The following is a 16,354-nucleotide window of genomic DNA, read 5'->3' as shown; positions in this document are numbered from 1 at the left end:
GCCTAATGATAGCATGAATGTCACATTGGAATAATAGGTATTCAACTCATCAGTCTGAATCTGTTCAGGACACAAAATTCACGGTCGAGATAAGCTGGACGTTGCACTAAAGATACGGTAGATGCTTTACTACTAGTGTATTTTAGGAAACGCCCTTGTTCAATTACCAGAGATCACAAAGAAATCGTAAGCTTAAATAAAGACTACCTCTTTAAGTTTTCTTATTCCTTGATCATAATCACAACCCCACAATCCGTTGGCTATGAACACCGCAGTTAACATCGTTATCGTCCGTGTGTTCTTCTGACTATTAATATCGTAGGAGGGACTCGCCCTCGCAATGCTACTGATAGAAAGAGCACTTTCAGATCAAAGCTAACGATCCTTACCATTGACTAATAATACTACATGCTTCGTGATTTGTGAACAAGATAACTTGCTCAATTAAATACTGCGGAAACTAAAGTAGCTTACCTTAGTGACTTATTTTTAAATCTAATTTTAGGTTATTAAATGATTTTATAAACTACTTTTCGCTCAATGATTGAAATTCGACCGTAATCAATATCGAATTTTAGACGAAGCAGTCGAAGTCTACTTATTATGTGCGTTTCTCTTTTCTTTTGGTTTTGGCATTGCGAAGAAAAAGAAAACCCATAATTGAAACATAAAATCAGTTTTCATGTTTATCGAATGTAAGTCACCTTATTGAGTATTAAGTGCTATCTAGTGGAAAACATTTGTGAAGTAAATAAAGGTCAGAGCAATCTACGGCGCCTCAGTCTTTTCTTTACATAATTATACCTGCCCGGCACCCCGACCTGTTCCCAGTTTTGGGAGTCGTTAAGCTATTGTCATAAGCTAGCACGGATAGACCATGTCTTTATATACCGCGAGGCATTTTGAAGTTGCTGCCTGAAATATTTAATGTTTACCTGGGCGGATGACCCTAATGACCCACCTAGTCCTAAGTGGTTACCCTACCGACACCTGCAACATAAATACTATCACACACCTTGAGACATGAGTTGTAAGCCTCAGTTTGACAGTAGAACGGCTGCCGCAGCTTTCAAACCGAAAGACATTACTGCTTCACGCAAGGGCGGATCCAGCTTTGGTGCCAGGAGGGGGTCACATAGTCATGGTCAAGTCAAGAACTTATAATTTAATTTTGATAACAATAGATACAAGTAAAAAGTAGGTATTTTATTATAAGCACATTAAAGGTATAAAGAAATTTTAGTTTTTTAACTTAGAACTATGTTATGATATGTTGAAGTTTAGTCGTTCTGATTCCGATTGAGGTTAGGATTCAATTTGAGGTTAGGCCTAGCTAGACGTTACGTAGTCGACAAGCGCGCGCGAGTGTGGCGCGGTAAAATTAAAATTTTTGATGCGTTCGTTCCCAAACATTTGCCATCATACAAAGTTATTATATTATATTAAATTAATTAAGGAGCAACAATATACCTAGTCTGGCCATAAATACTGAAATAAAGGAAAAAAAATTTCTATTGCAAATAACATTTATTACTTTTACAGTGTGTTAGTTTAATACATAAATATAAAACAATTTAAAGTATAAAAAGCTTATTCGAAGTGGTCTCCATTGGCTGCAATACAGCCCTTTAAACGTTGAGGCCAGTTATCAATAGAAGCACGCACTCTTTCCATGGGAAAATTTTTCACTGCTAATCGTTTTAGGGACTCCAAATTATCATGGCGTTTAGAGCAAGCCGTACTCTCTAAAACTGACCATAAATCATAATCCAGTGGATTAAGATCGGGACTAGACAACGGTCAGTCTTCAGCTCTGATGAAGTCCGAAACGTTCGTTTCCAACCAAGCTGCGTAAACCGAGCTTTATGACCTGGCGCCGAGTCTTGCTGGAAGGACCATTCTTGATTATTGAACATGGTGTTGTTAAGGGGCTTCACTACCTTTTCAAGAATCGTATCTTGATACACTTGTGCCGATGTTTTGATACCTTTTTCACAAAAGTATGGCTCAGTCACTCCTTCATGGCTAATACCCCACCAAACCATCACTGAAGTCGGATAGTGCCCACGTTGCACTCTGTCGACTAATTGGGAAGCTTCCTTAGAGCTTTGAGCATAAATACGGTCATTTTGTTTGTTAAAATGTTGCTCAATTGTAAAAAAATCTCATCCGTAAACAACATTTTTCTATGACCTCCCTATGCTAGTTGTTTCGATTTTAACCCCCATTCTCTTTTAAATTATCAGTTAAGAAATGACCACTAGGTCTCTTATAGGCTGCAAGTCTTAAGTCATCTTTTAAAATACGCGACATGGTTCTCGGTGCTGTCTTCATCTCCCGAGATAAAATCTTTTGCTTTCGGACAGGATTTCTTCGAATTCTTTCCCTTACTGCTTTGACCACCTTTTTCGTACGAACACTACGTGGACGGCTAGATATTTTCCGGTCACAAACAGAGGAGGTCTCATTGCACCTATTAATAGCCCGGTACACAAACATTTTACTAATACCAAGCGTATGGAGAGTTTTAAAAATTGCATTTGGCTCCATACCTACTTTGCGTAATGCAATCACAGCGATTCGGTTTTCTTTATCACCCCACTCCATTTTAATATCTCAAAATATTGTACAATGTATTGGCGCCAAAATGAGAAAACTCAATGAGCAATCAAATAAAAATGACAGATTCCAAATTCAAATGTAATATTTTGTTTATTTTTAATTGTAACAGAATTTATGGCCAGACTAAGTATTGTGTCCTTAAATCATTATGTTCAATATGTGGTCCACCTAGGTCCTGGGACCAGCTCAGGGGGGGGTCATGACCCCCATGACCCTCCCCCTGGATCCGCCCTTGGCTTCACGGCAGAAATAGGTAGGGTTGTGGTACCTACCTGTGCGGGGGCTCACAAAACAACCTATCACTATAATTTATTAGTAAAAGAAAGATAGTGTAACCGTACATGAATATTATTCACACATCACATATTACGGTGAGCCGCGCCATTGTTAGTGGTATCTATGGCTTTACCAATATGTGGACTGTATGGTCGCCCACTCATCTAATAAATCTTCTCTTAATCCGACGTTTTACCTTATTCCATGGACGCTTAAAAAGTAAAAACACAAAAATATGAGATAAGATTCGCTATCATCAATGTGAACTGTTGTCGAAAAAGAAGATAGGTTTCAATCAGAAAATGTTTGAATTGTGTAACGATGATTGCTCGGGGTGCGGTGTTTGCACTACGGTTAATTGTGAGAACTGATTGTGTAATTAGCGCGACGAGTCACAGAGGGCGCGGGAATCGCTCACCCTCTTCCTAGTCATTTAAATACACCCGTGTGACTTTTTAATTGTTATTGTTTTGCCGTAGTCAGTTTTGGGTTTAAATTACGCTTTGTTTTATTATACATGCTTATTATTATTATTATTCACTCTCCACTTGCTATGCTTATATATGAATGAAAATTTCGGATTAAAGTAAGTTTTTTTTAACATATTAAACTTGTTTTTTTTTTCTTTTCGTCTTCCGGAATAACCGTTTTCAGTTGACGAAAATGTAACTTCCCTTTAGCGTTACAGCGAGAAATTCTAAAAAATTGTAGTTGCTCGTGCAATCTGAGACTTAATTTAACCAAACAGAGTTAGGTACTTTTTTGGATTCTTATGAACAAAGAAACAAACTCACGGTCCACCTTGTGTCGGTTACAGAAGATTAAGCACACATTTTCGTTCGCACATACCCTTCATGTGGGAAGGCAGTATACGACATAAATGAATTGGATCTGGGTTATTAATTTCATAATTTTATTAATTGCACTAAGTATACATTTGCAGGATTTATTGTTATCAAAATACTCACCATTACCAAAAACACAGAATTAAAAAAAACTTATAATATAGCGTTCTTATTATAATTTACATTTTTTCCGTCGCTTCGAATACATTACAGTTCTTGTGGTTACGGACAGCTAAGGTGTTATTGGAGGTGACAAAAATTCAAATGTCGACGAAAGAATATTAATGAGAAAGAAAAACGCGAGATTAAACCCTAAAGTTAGTTATAATACATTTATGACTTGCAAAAACCAAAGAAAATGTTACCCAAAAAAAGTAGTTAGTTATTTGATTCAAGTTCACTTCTGATTATCCATTACCGCATCTTTGTGCGCGTGTTCAGTTTTTAAACCTCGCCTGGTAAGTAATCTTCAAGGGTGATGCGTATGTTATTGTTTAATAAACAATGCGAATGCATCAATTTATTTCAATTTACACGAAGGCATTGTTTCGGCTTGCGAGGGCGGTATTCCCGCGCTTCCGGGTAACTTCCGACACGAGCGCGACGCGTGCCGCGCCATCTTTGAATTTCACCCTACAAATGCTGTGTTGCCATTTATAGAAATGTATTACATTTTCAAAAGTGTTATTCTATTCGAAACCTTATACTGATAACTTAAACTATATTTTTCTTAACATATTTATGTAGGACATTCGATGTTTCTTGTTTAACTGTAATTGTACGTTTGTTTTATCTGTTAAAGTAATGCTGTTCAATAATTATTTGGTATGTGTTTTCGTGTCGTGAGTGCATTATTGAGCGTTCGTCACTTTTTGAAGGTTATAATTTAAAGCAAAGTCACGATGGTTTACGCTGCCTCACCTAGAGTAATATTATTGAGCATCAAAATAAATTAATTCAGAAGGTCGCATAGAAGGTTGAGTAACTATTTATTTTCAGCTAAATATATTTATTCAATCTCAGTAAAGCCATCTAGTGTTCAAAGTATCTGATAAACAAAACAAAGATTGCGCACTTCAATATAATTTTTGGTTAATTTCACAGTAACGCTATGTAATCTGCCGTAAGCACAATCTACTGGTGTGGAGCAATTATTTGAGAACAGGTCACCTTCAACTAATACCAATTTACTTGAACGTAATTAAATCAGCTATTAGCGTGACAAATAGAGTAAACATTAATGTGAGAATGGCAAACGACCCGTCAACTAACAGAGGCGCCGGCCCGAGTCACGACTCAACAAATATTTACTTGGACACACCCTGTGTGTGCTCTCTATTTGTATCCACTTCCGATAGCAGCGTGAATATTCAGATCAGCCACTTCTAGAACTTTACTAATTCACTGATATTTATATACGAAGGTAGGTCATTTAATGGACATTGAATTAAGTTTGATAGCTTGCCAACTGGTCATTATACGCCTTGATTGTAATTACGATTTCTTACAGTAAATTGTCTGTGTATTAATAATGAATACTATTACAATTGTGTTTGTTAATTTTATTTTAAACATAGCTATACTGTTAGCAAACAATTTAAATTAATTCCCATGGATTATATTTTGATAATTTAATAAGCATTCAATAAGTATTCAATTTTGTAATAAAAATATTTCCATTATCTATATATGAAATAATGAGGAGCGGTATACATAGATGACGATCTAGCACTTGCTACAATTGCATACTAATAAATTTCAGGAAATGAAGGCAAATCGATAAATCCGTAGAAGTAGATGCGAGGAAGCGGTGTCAGTGGCATCATCAATAAGATAGTATAGGCTATGATTAGAGGTGAAGAAAAGTTTAGAGGAAAATAATTGGTGTAAATTGTACGCAATTTGGCATTTCAACTTCACACCCCTGATCGAAAAAGTTGGAGTATTTTTTTTAAAAAGATGTCCAAGATTTGCAAAAAAAACGTTGAAGTTAAAGACAGTGGAGGAGGAAAGTATTAACTTCACCACCATGTCAGCGCAAATTCTGGAACGGAATTACATAATAATATGTCGATCGATCAATGTTCAAAAAACTACTTCATTTCTGTTTACAAAGTAACTTGTGTGATCGGAAGCAGCTTAAGAATTACCGAGTGAAGTACGCACGTAGTAGAGGGCATTATGCTAGAAAAGTTTTGTGTAACAATGTGTAATGTTGCCATTTCTATGCGCAAATTTCCCGGTCGGAACTGGCGGAGCGTCCGCGTATCTTGCGAAGCAATACCCAACTCTCCTATTGTGGCGCCATCTCCATCTGTCCGCTCGACTGACGTGTTTCCGGCTTCTCTTCAAAAAGTCTTGAGCTGTCAACTGGTGAGGGTACGTCTAAAGTTTGCTTGAGGGGCTTTTTATTCTTTTTCGGAAAAAGATTTATTTGTTATCATCTATTTCCAATTCTTACAAAAACAAATTCAGATAAATATTGGAGTCGATCTCAAGCTCACATATCTCGTAGTCATATGAAATATACAATTATTCTAATAGAATGAAATCATTCTCAAATGAAAGGAGATCGCTGCTACCATTCCTCGGAATCCACATTCTTATTAATTTGCAACAGGCAATAACTTCGCAGGGGAAACCAATCTTACTATCGGGTGGCTCACATGTGCTCCGCAGCAATAAGATACTAAAAATATATTTAATCAGTAGTACTATACAAACGACACGTCAGAAAAACCACTACAAGCCAAGGCCATAATGATTGAACAATTTCGACCTCATTCTCTGTGTATATCATTCGTTTAGTTTAATAATAAAATTATTGCGCAGAACTGTCTGGTTTTACCTTGTGATGTGATTCAGTGAAATTTTCGTTTAGATATTAGAATTGGACTTAATTATGATTCTATTTACTGCTTATAATTAAGAGTGTTATTTTTAACGCAGTTGTAATACATTCACTGTTTATCTCTGCATGCTTACAAGCAAAAGCAAGCTGCTAATAAAAGTAAAAAAGTACTGCTCGATTACCGAATTTCTTACAGGCAATTCTAATTGCTGAATTTAAGCGATCATGATACTTACTAGCGTGGTAAGATTAACTTTTTTTGCACGATTCATGATACTGATAATTTTTTTTATGATTGGAATATTACTGGTGACCCGGAGGCCTTTCTAGTTTCACCAGGACAGATGGGCGAGCAAAGGCTCAGCCAGGAGGGGTGGGATTTGCCAACCACTGCCCGAGCTCCTCCGAAGGAACCTAACAACTCAAGAGCAATTGCTTCGCGAATGAATCTACTACCGGATCGGAATCGCGACCCGCTGAGAAGATCCGGCGAAAAACTCAGCGGGCTGATGCATGGGTTAGGTTGCACGTCGATCTCTTTGTCGAGTTCGACGAGTACGGTTATCGGGGATACTGATATAGTATAAAACTAGACGGCAACATATTATTAAAAAAAAGAATTACGTTTTAACTATATTCATTTTGATTGGAAAAAAATCGCAAATAAAACATACAAAAAAGGTTCTAATTTAATATAAAGTTAATATTTATTAACTTTAAATTAATTATAACAATACGACGAATTTTATAACGATAATTTTCTTTTTGCGCGCACAAATTGTTCTTGTCTTGTTCAAACGCTACATGTTACTTTCGCTCACGAATTGAAATTTTCACACGGTTCGCTTGAATAGTTTCTACAGATAATGGTACGGTTGACAGTATGCTTTACTTAAAAAATATTACATAATCTATTTCATAACCTATTTTATATATTAATATAATTTAAACTTTTTTTTTTTTTTTTTCCTACCTAAGCTGATAGCCCTAGCGGCTATGTCAGCGTAACCCTAACTTTAGTAGGTGAGCTCACGGGGCTCAAACCTGACGATGTTGCTAACACGAACCCTAGCAAGAGTCGTGCTTCGCAGAATCTACCACCGGATCGGAAACGCGACCCACTGAGAAGATCCGGCGAGAAACTCAGTGGGCTGTGTCTGAGAGTTAATTTACTCGTCGAGCCCTTCGTCGCAAGCGACGGGTTCGACGAGAACGGTGACCGGTGCTTGAAGTACCTAAAAGCACCGTTAGTGGATCGGGAGGATCCGAGATGACGTGTTTTGGGCGACGTCGACTGCTTTCCATTCTGTCCGCAGGATCGGGAATGTAGTTACCGGCGGCCACGATGAGAGGGTTCTCGTGTCGTGCCGCTTTATCGAAGTGGCGCATGGACGCCGACTGCAGATACTTACTGATGGACTCTAAGTCCAGGTCGTCATGGAGGTCGACGTTCCTGACGAACCACGGGGCTCCGACGGCTATCCTGCAAAAACGGGATTGAATAATTTGAAATGTTTTTAGGTGTATGCGGGCCGCGTGAGCGAACACTACACTTGCATAAGTCATGACGGGGCGTATGCAAGTTTTGTAGAGTGTCACCTTATTTCTAAGGGACATTTTACTTCGCCTACATATCATCGGGTAGAAATTTAAACTAAAGTTATGACTATAATTATTACTATGTATTTTATAAAAAAAAGTGCCCAGGATCTCGGTAACTGAGTTTTTTTCCGAATCTTCTCTGTAAGTCACAGGTATGATCTCAGGGTATATTCAACGAAGCACTGCTCTTGCTAAGGTAAGTTTTAGCAAGATTTCTCAAGTTAAGCCCCGTGAGCTCACATATCAGTCCACGCGTCGTTGGAATAGCCCCTTAGACTACCAACGATTAGGTAGGGAAAAATATTAATAGACAAAGAGGATGCTGGAAACGCTTATCCATTTTATTAACTAATATTTTAGCACTTATGCAAAAATAAAATTGGTAGAGCAAACGTTCGAGTCAGCGCATTATCGTAGTCCACACGTAGGCGGACACTATTCGTAGCAAGGTCAAGCCATATTATATTACAGCTGTATAACCAATCTACGATGACCCATAAATTGTTATAGGGTGCCTTCGTTTGAGGCCTTGTTATTAAGATAATAGGGAGGCGGAGTGGGTCAACAAGTACTGGCTGTAAACGGTGATCTCCATCGTTGTGTATGTCAGCCTACGCATATCGACACCCGCGTCACTCCACGTATAAACAGATGCTGTTGTTCGCTTTCTTGTGGAAATGTGAAATTTGATGTTACGATATTTCAGCATAATAAATATAACGTTTGGATTGTTATTGTGATTGAAATGTCCGTGACAGTTAAAATTATATAATTCTGGCTCGAATTGACGGAAAACGTAAATCCGAAAAAGCAAACTCGAGATTAAAATGAATCTAAAGACTTTAAACAGTAATTGTTTTTTTCTGTAATTACAAAATGTCATAGTAAATATATTTTAAATGTTTTGCCCAATGACTAATGTTGCAAAATGAGACTTCAAAAGTATTAAGACGAAAAGTCGTTACTTCTAATTAATTTAAATAATAATAGGTCTTTTTTAGAAATTTGGAAAAGTAACGTAGCTATTGCTGAATATGTTAAGTTATTATTTATAAATTACAAGAAATGTAGCTAGAATTTATATTAAAAAATTGCTGTAAATAGTTTATTTAGAAATTAAATTGCGGTACTGACGTATACGTGACGAATACACTTGTATAATTAAATTCAAATACATTACAATAGCATAATTTTCAGAATTGTATCCATAAACATTTTGTTTCATAAAACTGTTGGCTATTCTGTTTACAACAACAAGCTCAAGATGACATAAAATTTGTTTATTCATGCTTAAGCTAGTCATGACTATTCTGAAACAGTCGTGACGATGTTGGCACGACAAATAGTATTCCATTGACCATGGATAAGCTTCCAGTGTCATTTAGTACATAAATTATAATACTTGAGTTGTCGAGTCACTGTAGAGTATAGCTACATGTATAGCTCATAATTATGTTGTTGTTAAAAATTATATTTTCATTTAAAAAATTAGATAATATTTAAGTTTAAAAAAACAATAAACGAGACAGTACGATAACCAGATACCAAATAAAAATATTTTTTAAGAATGAATAGATTGACTCCGTGTGCAGTAGTTGTGGGTAACGCCCAGGGTTGTAGGTGTGATTCCCACATCGGTCGTGGTGAATGTTTGCTCTATGTCTGAGTTGTTCTTAGTTTTTATTATTATTATTAAAATAGTATAGATTAGGAATTGGGTTTTTTTCTAATAACTCGTGGTTGCAGAAACAGAATGACATTTAGGTAAAAAATCTTTATTAGTCATGTAACCGTATAGAACATACAGCTGAATATCATTCCGCATAGCGTTCAAAATTTATAGGTACTTAATGCAGTATCCGTAGACATTTATAGATTGTAAAACCCACAGTTGCTCTCTGTCTTTTAATGTTCAACTGAGTTATTTCCTTCCATAATATCGGTACGAACGTTTATGAAGATGCAACAAAGTTAACTTAGAATTATATTTAATAACCCGGAAGAATAGTGCAGCCTGAAAATTAGTAATTTACTGGAAAGTAAACACAAATAACGCATTGTTTATTATTATTATTATTTATGTTTATTATTATTAGTTTATTGTAATATTTATTAATTATGCTATTCCAGATAATTATACTAGAGATAGTACATATTTTTATACCTCATGATTTATATCTATCGCTGCACTGTAGCTATGTTTTTTAAAGGATTTCACAGAATTAGAAGAAGTAAGACATTCTGAAATTACGAAGTAAAGAATTAATGAAATTAAGAAATATTTCAACATAATATTATCTACATACTACTATATAAGTACTATGTACTATGTATGTACATAATTCATACTAACTAATTTAAATATTATTAAAGATTAATGTGGAGTTGTATTGTTGAGGTAATGTGCATACACGGACTTAGACATGTTTCCTTGGTGATTTGGTGATCGAGAGAGATAAACACCTCATCACAATATTTTGTAGATATTTTGGATGTGCGACCACAAAGCGTTTATATACATGCCTGAAAACAGCTAGTTCAGTTTGACTCCATGCAGAAGAATGCCGTTCGGATTGCTGATAATCCTTTTTACAAGGATTGTTTGGGGGTGTGAGTTTACTGAGAAGCTTCAGTTCTTTGGGGTATTGTACTGAATATTCAATGCTCCGAGGAATTGTTTGAGATAATCCCGTCATCTCCTTTCCCTGTGCGCTATTATATGTTCTTCTTTAAAACAGGTTAGAGGAGAGACCCAGCGGTAGACAAAGGCTGACAAAGGTGACCCAGCAATTTATGGTGAGACTAGGAACGAGGATAGGGAGATCATCTCGACATGTATTCATCTTTACCTACCATTGATACGGGTCTCATCAATTATCACCACAAAATTAAATGTATTTGAAAGGGCGAAGACTTCCTTGTACCAAAATCCAACGATGACAGGTTCGATCATCACTTAATCACTGATAATAATGATGAGACATATTTATGTGGCTGACATGTGATATCCAAGACTAGAATTTATTTTGGCTCTTTGATTCACATCGTAATGTGTCATAATTAATTACAGCTACAAATAAAACACATTGCCACCTGTGTTTACAGCCGTAGTTTCATTTATGTATTTACTAGCTAAATTGAAATGTTTATTTATTAGAACAGATAGCTTTGAATAATTACACATAGGTATGAAATTAACTACTGCACATAAGCAACCGTAGCGAACTGAAAATAGCTACGTGTAATTAAATCGTCTCCCGAATTGGTAATTCATTTGTGAAGGTAGTGTCTAGTTTGAAATTTGTTCTTTGACCGCTCGTTACACAATTCTTCTTCGTGTGCTTCTTTTTTTTTTTTATTGCCCTTGTAGGCAGACGAGCATACGGCCCACCTGATGGTGAGTGGTTACCGTCGCCCATGGACTTCAGCAATGCCAGGGGCAAAGCCAAGCCGCTGCCTACCGTTTAATACTCTCCACAAGCCTCGTTTGAAGAAGGACATGTCATAGCGCTCGGGAAACACCGTGGAGGGGAGCTCATTCCATAGCCGGATGGTACGTGGCAAAAAAGACCTCTGGAAACGCACTGTGGATGACCGCAGTGGCTCCAGGTAGTATTCTACATGACTTCGGCAGTCTTTAATGCTTCAGGTATATACATGCCGGTAATTCTTCACCAACGGATAGGTGATCGACGACGTGGTCATTTCCCGTCGACATGTCCTAAATTTATTATCTTTTCAAAGTTGTCAGGATTTCTGCGAACAACGTGTCCGAATTAGTTAAGGATGCGCTGGTAACAGATTGCAGACAGCCTGGTTGTTATTATACGGAGTTCATTAAACAAAATTATTAATTATACAAAACACAATACAACACAACGATTAAATACAGCAATTGTTTTAAGAAAAACAGGAAAATAATAAACTCATCGTAAATTAATATTGGATCAAATGAAATAAGAAGAAAAAGGTTTTTTTTTTTCATTCTCAGTGAATATGAATTAATGTTTCAAGTTGATGTTAAAAAAAAGGAAGAAATGAGCTATGTAAGAAACAATGTACAATTCCGAACGCCGTAGCTATGGGAAATAACAAAAAACAATAGAAATCAATCGTATCTATGTATTGAAATCTCTATCTATAGTTATGTATCGGAAGTCTGTTTCAGTCGGTGATCTTCAACTGTTTATAGCTAAATTATAAATAGAGCAGTTGAATACGAGCCAAAATTTGATAAAACGTGAATTTCTGAGTGAGACACGTGGGTCGGATGACGTCATTTGGTCAGACAACACAAATGCCTAATTGAGAAGATTACATCATGTAAACAAAACGCTACGTAGAATGGAGCTTGTCTTGAATATTTTGTTATTGTAAATTGTATTTCCCTGATATTCCTGCAGGAAGAGTTTATTTTTAATAGTAAGGCAGTTTCTTTGTTTGAAAATTACTTGTTCATTTATGTTAATTTATTTGTGTGCATACATATAAGCACGCAAATTTAAAAAAATTAAACAACATGAGTACGTAATCGCAATATTTCAACAATCGAGAGTAGAGAGTAGTAGAGTAGTTTGGAGAGTATTAAACGGTAAGGAGCGGCTTGGCTCTGCCCCTGGCATTGCTGAAGTCCATGGGCGACGGTAACCACTCACCATCAGGTGGGCCGTATGCTCGTCTGCCTACAAGGGCAATAAAAAAAAATCGAAGCAATATAAAAAGTGTCTCAATCGTAAAAAGTGTATCCGAACTATCTTTTTTAATATCTTAACTAAAAGCGAGAGAGATCTTACAGTTAGTGCCAGTAGTGCTTTTCATGAACCAGATTATCTGCTGTTATAGCCTAATGTGTAAAAATGATTACTATTGAAATGGTTCTGTACAAACAAAACAACTTGACAAAAAATAACCGCCTTTTTTCTTTAACATGATAAAGTCAAATACGAATATAAAGAGATACTAATATTTTACAGTGTAAACGCTGTATTAGCTGTAAGACGTATTGCGGATCAACAGATCAGAACTCACATTCGGAGCAACGCATGGATTAAATTTCTGAAACTAAATTTACGATCTAGGTCATTTTAATGTCGATGGATTAGTAAGGAACTAAAGATATTCTACATTATTTAAAAACTACGTGTCCTAGAAGTTATATTGTCAGTAGGCGCCAAACTCGTTAGATATTTTATGAAATTAGAAACAAGATTAATTTTATTGATGTTATGTTACTTTTGCTTAGACGAAATTTAAAAATCCTGTTGAAATTGCTGTTTGTTTTTAAACTTATACACAGCATTCATATCGATGTGAGATTTTGAGTGTAGGTTCAAAGTTAATGAGTAATTATTTATCATCATCACCAATTAAATCTTACTGGTGGTAGGACCTCTTGTGAGTCCGCACGGGTAAGTACCACCGCCCCGCCTATTTCTGCCGTGAAGCAGTAATGCGTTTCGATTTGAAGGGTGGGGCAGCCGTTGTGACTATACTGAGACCTTAGAACTATATCTCAAGGTGTGTAGCGCATTTACGTTGTAGATGTCTATGGGCTCGAGTAACCACTTAACACCAGGTGGGCTGTGAGCTCGTCCACACATCTAAGCAATAAAAAAAATATCGTTCGTTAACTTTAGTACCCGGGAGTCTGAGTTCAATTCGCAGTCCGAATCAGCGCCCTTACTTGACATGTTTGACATTTGATTGTTAGTGTTTATACACAAGCAAAGCTCTTAGATTTTGCTACTTGAATTCCCATAAATAAAACCACGTAGATAACTACATGATTATTGCTGGTCTATGTCCCCTCGAATTCTAATTCGAATAATTGGCCGAGTAATTTTCGTTGACGAAGAAAGAAGTTGTGGACCTTTACGACTGTTGAAGGTAACATTGAATGTTCATGCGAGCTGTATAATTTGTGACTGGTTACTGTAGGATCACAAGATAAGCTATGAAGCAAGCCTACGCGTTGTGGACATACCGATTTTTCTGAGTCCGTCGACGAAAGCCTCGAAAAGGCTTTTGAAATAGTCAAACAGCTTTTGAATTGTAACAGTTACAATAAAAATAACGCGCCGGTATACGAAACTATCAAGATCAGATACTGCCATAAAGTACATTTTACGATCACCAATAAGCTTAGATCATCCATTATCGGAATATGCTTTGAATTATGTCTCGGAATTGGAGAAATCTAAATCTAAAAATTGCATTTTTTTTAAGACGTGAACTGTTATCTCCTATATAAAATCATGCTTGCTACAGAATTACTTGTCTAATTAGTGATGCCATTAAAATTGCTGTAAGGAGACCAATCTTCTGTTTTCTATTGTATGAAATATTTATTTCGGTGTTAATTACTTCATACATTAATACGAGTAGGTATAACACGATTATAAAAATATGGAACTCATACAAAATCTCAATAGGATTCATCAATATAATCCTTTAAGCTTTGCCGATTGTAACACGCACTTTTTCCAATAGAAAAATCAACTCTGCAAATCACTTGGAATATTTTAGGAATTACCAACAGCGTGGCGTTCTGAACATAACTTTTAAAAATGTTACCATAAAACACACGCGGATGAGGACCAAAACTAGATTACGAGCAGTCTCAATATTAACTAATTACTCAATAATTAAAAATCTTCTGTAAATCTTTGAGCATATAGTCTTATAAATGACTTATAAATGTTGTTTAATAGTAAAAAAAAAGCTTCAGTAACATTTTTTTTCCTGTGACCCTATTCATTTTAAACTATCAATAAAAAATTATGAGTTAAGCAATGACCAGTGCCTCTCATGGCTACTTCTTCTACATCGTTCCCTCACTGCTGAGGATCGCGACCACATGTGACGTTCTTCCACTGTGTTCGATCATGGGTGGCATGGACCGCATGGTACAGACTACCACCGAGTGCTTCTCTTACTAGATCTGACCATCTGGCTGTAAAACCTAAATTACCCGTTGAAATAAAAGCCGTATATAAAAAAAAAATCCCTTTCGGACAGAATTTAATGTCGCAAACAGAAGGCGTTCAAGTATAATCATCAGTGGCCCGGTACTAAGATTCGACTAATTCGTGGCGTATGTAGAGTTTCAAAAATTTAATGTGGCTTTTCCCTAAAATTATGTTTTAATATCATAAGAATATGCTTATAATAATATTAAAATAATACACTACAAAGATTAGTGCGTTATTGAAAAAACAAAAAGAATACCTATTCATAAGAATGACAGACATTCCAAATTCAAACGTATTTTTATCTTATTGCAGTATTTATGGTCGGTCATACTGTGTATATCTTAAAGAGATAAAATTATCTGCACCTATCGGATCAAATAAATTTTGCATTTCATTTGGATCAGTTAAATCTTTTGATCTTTTGAGATTTTATCCTAATGGTTTTTTTAATGACTAAAATAATCACGAAAGACTCGGGATTTAAATTTAAAATTATTTATAAACCATGGATGCATGTTCTCTATAAATTTAGTTAGTGAATTCGTGAAGGTAAACAAATTTTTTTTCAGCGTTTGTGTTAGTTTATATTTATTAAGAAAGTAAAAAAGTTGCGACTTTAAGATTTTCTAAATAATTCAATCTTTTTAAATAAATGTTCCAACTTAAAGTAGGTATTTAAATTATGTTTTCATCTGATTTAAAATATGACAGTTTTGTATGTATAGATGTTTATTATTACTCAATCACGCAAAGATGGCTGAAAGAATTACTATGAAATTTCGCACAAAGTTAATCTGGATTATTTCTGGTTATAAATTTGGTTATTTATTTATCTGGTTATAAATGAGACAGACACCGGATTTGCAAAATCATTAGCTTACGGACCAGAGACACAGGTAGTCTTTATCCTACGAAAATGCAATATTTTTCATTCTTCAAATAATACAATGTGGGCGAAAAATGAAAAAACCGCAGACACATTTAGAAATGTTAAAAAAAATTGCTTTGTTTGTTGGTTTGTTCGTGTTCTATGAATTTGAATTTGGTTATCGTTTCTCCAATTCAGCTTAAATTTTGTTATTGTGGTTCTTCATGAATTTATAAATAAAAATATGGCAGATAGCGTGTAATTGCAACAAATATCTACGTTTTCGTTTAATAATAGGTTGGGGAAAAAGTCTTTTCGC

The 16,354-nt window shown here is 35.7% G+C and overlaps 1 long non-coding RNA gene across 1 annotated transcript; it reads left to right on the top strand.

Annotated features, from left to right (window-relative positions):
- Positions 1-4,562: 4,562 nt before the first annotated feature.
- Positions 4,563-6,577, top strand: LOC134200567 (uncharacterized). Its single transcript, XR_009975536.1, has 3 exons — positions 4,563-4,719; positions 4,848-5,166; positions 5,506-6,577. It is a non-coding gene; the product is annotated as an uncharacterized LOC134200567 (long non-coding RNA).
- Positions 6,578-16,354: the final 9,777 nt, after the last annotated feature.

This window comes from Bombyx mori, chromosome 18, assembly GCF_030269925.1.
Source record: "Bombyx mori chromosome 18, ASM3026992v2".
In the NCBI taxonomy this organism is placed as follows: Eukaryota; Metazoa; Arthropoda; class Insecta; order Lepidoptera; family Bombycidae; genus Bombyx; species Bombyx mori.
This window is presented reverse-complemented; position numbering and strand designations above follow the sequence as displayed.